Raw genomic sequence first — 6,000 nt, forward strand, 5'->3', positions numbered from 1 at the left:
CATTTTGAAATACAGTATCGTGCTACATATCGTTTTAGGCCCTATCTCTCCATTGCGAAGAATCACTTATGAAATCCAAAAATTATCGCATCCGGATCTTCACTGAAGTTAAATCAATTCATCGTTGTCACACACCCAAGCTGTCCACCATGTTTCGTCCGAATCCGTCCATATATTTTTGAGATATCTTTCTCACAGCCCGACAAACAAACAAGAAACATGTCTTGCATAGCACGATACATGCGAAATCCAAATAAACAATAGTTGCCATGGAAACAGAAATTTGGTAATTTCGAAAATCTGACCTATCGAGTGTTTTCCATGATTGAATGTTATGCATAACAAATTTGGTTGATACATTTTCTAAATGCGGCCTAATATGTATTTTACATGTGTCGGATGGCCTTGACTTGACATTTGACAAAGTGTGTCCAAATTTCCTCACATATACTACGCATTCAGCACATACAAATAAACTGTGTAAGTTTAAATTGGATATCTTGAAAAATTAGTGAGGTGTGGTAATAATCAATTCACAAAAGACTCATTTGATTATAATGGGGGTGCAATTGTTGTCATGGAAACCATTGACATGTCAAAAAGGATAAATCGATTGTTCTGATTATTGGTGAACCAGGTCTGTGCTCCATATGTAAATCCTGTTTAAAGTTTAAAGTTAATAGGATGGGTGGTGGTTCGTGTGCAGCCACCCGGCTGCTGGTTGCATCATTTTTCTGTGGGCGCATCTGCCGCTGATGCAATGCCTTTCCATAACCTGTTATCTGGTACTCATTTTGCCGATCTCAGAAGGATGACAGGCTGAGTCAACCCCAACACCAGGTGTTAGTTAATAGGATGAAAATGGATGATTTTATGCGACTTTGACCTTTGACCCTTTGTGCTTTTGTCCTCAAAAATAGTATGCTTCTATGTTTTATTGGTGAACCAATTGAGTGACCCAATATGCAATTTCAGTTCAACCTAGCAGAGTACCAATTCAAGCCTGGTGTTGGCTTAGCGGTCAGCGTGCCGGCTTGGGATCCTAGGATCCTGGGTTCGAATCCCGGTCGATCGCTGAATTAACGCCAGGGGGGTTGACTCAGCCTGTCATCCTACCGAGGTCGGCAAATCGAGTACCAGCTTGCTGGGATGAATGATCACGGTGTGTACCCCGGTTTAAAATAGGCACACTGTATCCTTGCGCATCGTAAGAGCGTGACCAAGGGTTGGCGTCAGGAAGGGCATCTGGCCATAAAAACATTGCCTCAAACAGGGAACCATGATTGTCATGGGGCCCGCAAGGCTAACCCCCGCTCTAGCGGGGAAAATGGCCTTAAAACGATCATTCTATTCTATATTCTAGCAGAGTACCGACCCTCTGGGTGGCTAGAGATTGCACATTACTTGCTGAAACATGTATAGTCTCTATATTGCAAGAAGACTCCATATATGTTTGTGCGATGTACATCTAAAGCGGTCTAACAGGTATACCCCACCGTTTAGAGGCCATTCCGGGGGTTGGCCTTTTCGGGGACCGTGGTTGTTGTTGTTTTTTGGTCCCCTTTTTGAAGCAATGTTTTACGGCCGGATGCCCTTCCTGCCGCCAACCCTGTTTGTCGCCTTTTTTTTTTTTTTACGATAAACAGGGAATCGGTCTAACAGGTATAAGGGGTCGAAATCAAGGGTGGGCTCCCCTTGTGTCTGGCCCGTATATTATTTGTGTCTGGCCCGCCATGGTTCCCAGACCAGACTATATTCTTTCGCCCAGAGGCCAGATGAAACAAAAAAAAGCCAGATCATTGCGTTTTGATCAAAATGGTTATTTAAACAGAGTTGAAGCAATAACATATTTGCAGGACTTTTAATTTACTTTATCGGTGAACCTTGTACAGCAGCAAAACAATGCAATGTCTGCGTGCTGGGTTTGGGCCTATGACTGGTTGCTATGATTATGTTGCTAATCATAGCGGCTCATGGTTTAGCATGGAAGCGGCGCAAAAATGAGCTACATAGTTTACAGTTTTGCAGGAATTCGTATTTATTGCACTTCTGTGGGTGTTTATCGAACATGAGTTTATCGAAGAAGAGAAAAGTAGATGCTGAATACCAAGTGTTTAACAGGAAGTGAACTTCAAAATATTTCTTTTTGGATGTAGCAGGGAAAGCTGCGTGTTTAGTTTGCAAAGAAAGTGTCGCCCTATTCGAAGAATACAACTTGAACCAACACTTAACAACACTTAACAACACTTAACAACACTTAACAACCAACAACATACAACCAACAACCCAACAAAGAGAAAAAACATGCAGCCAAATAAAGAACATGTCTGACAAAGAGAAAAGCGAGACGAATGCATGAGATGTTTGCTTGAATGAGAAAGTGCAAAGTTCCTGAAAAGCATTCCTTTTTATTTCGTTTTTCTTTGGGGATATTTAATTAGTATATTGCATTGTGTTTTCTTATTTTAGACTGTTGTGTTCGTGCCCGTTCAGCTGTTCAGGTCAGAGTTCAGACCTCTACTGATTTTAGGGGATTACCCTTATATGTATAGGGTTTCAGAGAAATCAGTTGGTAAATAAGGTACGAGTAGTGATCCAAAGTTTAGGGGGGGGGTAACCTCCCCCCCTGGTATCCCCCATGATCCAAAACCGAAAAATGGAAGGCCTGAGTGTTAGTGTGAGATATACTCTCCTGTATTTATGTGTCAAGTTTCAGAACAATCTGCTTGGTGATGAGGAGGGAGTAGCAAAAATAGCAAAAAGTTGATGGACGATGGACATCCATACACAACGAACCATTTATGGACATCTCTTTGAGAATTGAGATGGAATGACCTAAGAAAAATTGCAAAAACCGATCCCCTCAATGACAGACCTATCGGCTTACTTCGAATCATTAGCAAGGTCAGGAAATCCTTCCTTTTTTCCAACAACCTCATCTCAAGATCACCAATTTTGTTTCACACCAGGTCACTCCACCTGAACATGCTGCTTCTACTCATCCAACAATGGATGAAGATGCTCAATGTCAGACATGAGATCAGGGCAGTTCTCTGGACATCTCGTGCTTTTGATGCATCTTGCCTTACTCTTGAAACTCTCTGCTATGGCATCCAAGGCCAACTCCACACATGGCTTACTGATTTCCTCTAGCTCTCATAGCTAACATGTGGCACTCACCGAATCCCTTCATATCCTCTCCGTGGGAAGGCTGGATTGCCCCCCGGAAGTGTTCTGGGCCCTAGTCCTATTCCCGGATATTCATAAATGATGTCTCTGAATCTCTGGAAATCCTCTGTCTAATTGCTGATGACTCCACTCTCTGCCATGACATCCGTCATCCTTCAGACACGAAGGCTGCAGCCTCTTCTCTCTCTCTTCAGACCTTGAAAAAAATCACAAGATGGTCAAAAACTTGGAATGTTTTTCGATCCCTGATAAATCCACACTCTATCTCTCTCTCTCTCTCTCTCTCTCTCTCTCTCTCTCTCTCTCTCTCTCTCTCTCTATCTCTATCTCTATCTCTATCTCTCTATCTCTCTATCTCTCTTCCAAAAGGACCATCTGGCAACGCCTCACTGCCCAATTAACTTTCTTAACAATTCTCTTTCAGAAGTTCAGTCATTGAAACTTCTCGATCTCACTATCAGCCATGATCTTTCAAGGACAAACCACATTTCAAAGTTGGCCTCCACAGCAAAGCCAGCTGCAGACTAGGAATCCCTCCATTGTACAAAGTCCTTCCTTGGCAGACCTAAATGCCTTTCAACCTAGAAGGCCTTCATCTGCAACTTGATGCTCTCCCCTCTGGGCTGGCTACCCTGCCTCACACCTTACGCAGTTTGATGCCGTGGAAATGAAAGCTTCAAGATTATTGGAAGCTGAGTCCCGTGTGAAGCTGAGTCTATTGGCCTATCACTTCGCCAAAGTAGACAGATCGGTGGTCTCTCCGTCTTCTACTTTCCTCCTTCCTGGTCTTGTACCCTTTGCTCTTCTGTGCTTTGTCCTCCACCCCCTGCCCCCCAGGTTTCTGCAGAGCACACACTGTCCACCATCAATCCCATTCTGGTTAAACGACCTAAATCCAGGAATCACTGCTCACATCCACTCTTTGTTCCTCTTTTCTCCTGCCTATGGAATCAACTTCCACAATCTTTTCGATCTCATTCTTCCCTTCAGGTCTTCTCGAACACTATTCCACCACCATCTCGGATTGTCACAAATCCAAAACCATGATATTTTCTTCCCTCATTTACCTACCCCAATTCTCCTCCTTCCAAATTTCCAGTTTTCCCTCCTGAGAGTTTCCTTCTGTATCATTCTTGTCCACCCTTTATGCATCTTCTCCTGCCCCTCATTCCTCTCCACACCCATTGTTTGGCCAAGTTTTAAGTTTTCATGAAGGTCAGAGTAAAAATGCCACATTGTAGGTGCTAGACAGACAGACAGACAGACAAATTAATAGACCAGGACAAACCAATATACTTGAGAATCCTCGATTTTGCAAGTAATGAACAAACAAACAGAGGTGAAAACATAACCTCTGTCCACCTTTGCTGATGGGGGTATTAACTCCCTTTCCTCAATGGAAAGCTACTACTATTAAAAATTAAACTGTTGATTTATCAATCAAACCAGCAAGAAGTACCTCTCATAATGCCACCTATTGATGAAAAACTGTATATTGAGGCCAGATTAACAAAGTCTTCAATCCAAGGATGGCGTGTTTCACCTTTTGGGGTTCACGGATCTGCTGCACAATTTCTCTTCTTTAGAGGCCCAAGCTGGCATTCATTGACCTCACCAACAACATATAATATAACATGGAGTTGTGTCTTTCAGATCTGCCTGCTGCAAACTATCTCCGCAGTGATTTGGGATAAAACAAAACCAATTAAAATGGATGAAAAAGACATTTGTGGTTCCTGCGGCCTTGGCTATGTTGGGTTTCTTGCTCAGTCTTCTCCTAACTACACAAGTACTTCATATATTTATAGCTTTTAAAAAATGTATTGCCTATCTTTATTTTATTCTAGTTTCAACAAATACTGTGTTGAATAACCACCTTTAGAAAAGTACCTCTCATATGCCACCTATTGATGAATCTGTGTTGTGTACTGTGTTGAATGAACAGTTAAATTGGCTCAACAAGATATAACAAGACGAAGAACGCTGGAGCTCCCATTTACATAGCGCAAACTCTCTCTCTCTCTCTCTCTCTCTCTCTCGCTCTCTCCTCTCTCACCTCTCTCTCTCTCCCACTCTCACTCTCACTCTCACTCTCACTCTCACTCTCACTCTCACTCTCACTCTCACTCTCACTCTCTCTCTCTCTCTCTCTCTCTCTCTCTTCCACTCTCTCTCTCTCTCTCTCTCTTCCACTCTCTCTCTTCTCTCTCTCTCTCTCTCTCTCTCTCTCTTTCTCTTCTCTCTCTCTTTCTCTCTTTCTCTCTCTCTCTCTTTCTCTCTTTCTCTCTTTCTCTCTTTCTCTCTTTCTCTCTTCCTCTCTCTCTCTCTCTTCCATCTCTCTCTCTCTCTTCCTTCTCTTCTTTCTCTCTTTTCTCTCTTTCGATCTTTCTCTCTTTCTCTCTTTCTCTCATTCTCTCTCTTTCTCTCTTTCTCTCTTTCTCTCTTCCACTCTCTCTCTCTCTCTTCCACTCTCTCTCTCTCTCTTCACTCTCTCTCTCTCTCTTCCACTCTCTCCCTCTCTCTTCCACTCTCTCTTTCTCTCTTCCACTCTGTCCCTCTCTCTTCCACTCTCTCTCTCTCTCTCTTCCTCTCTCTTTCCTCTCTTCTCCTCATCTTTCTCTCTTTCTCTCTCTTTCTCTCTCTTCTCTCTTTCTCTCTCTCTTCTTTCTCTCTTTCTCTCTTTCTCTCTTCCACTCTCTCTCTCTCTCTTCCACTCTCTCTCTCTCTCTTCCTCTCTCTTTCTCTCTTTCTCTCTTTCTCTCTTTACATCTCACTCTCTTTACATCTCACTCTCTTTACATCTCACTCTCT

General features: G+C 42.9%; 1 protein-coding gene across 6 annotated transcripts in view; it reads left to right on the top strand.

Moving 5' to 3' along the window:
- The window catches only part of LOC137434734 (sodium- and chloride-dependent glycine transporter 1), an 85,547-nt gene that overhangs the window by 65,189 nt on the left and 14,358 nt on the right, over positions 1–6,000 (top strand). The window lies entirely within an intron of this gene.

The sequence above is a fragment of the Myxine glutinosa genome, chromosome 1 (assembly GCF_964187855.1).
Source record: "Myxine glutinosa chromosome 1, kmMyxGlut1.1, whole genome shotgun sequence".
In the NCBI taxonomy this organism is placed as follows: Eukaryota; Metazoa; Chordata; class Myxini; order Myxiniformes; family Myxinidae; genus Myxine; species Myxine glutinosa.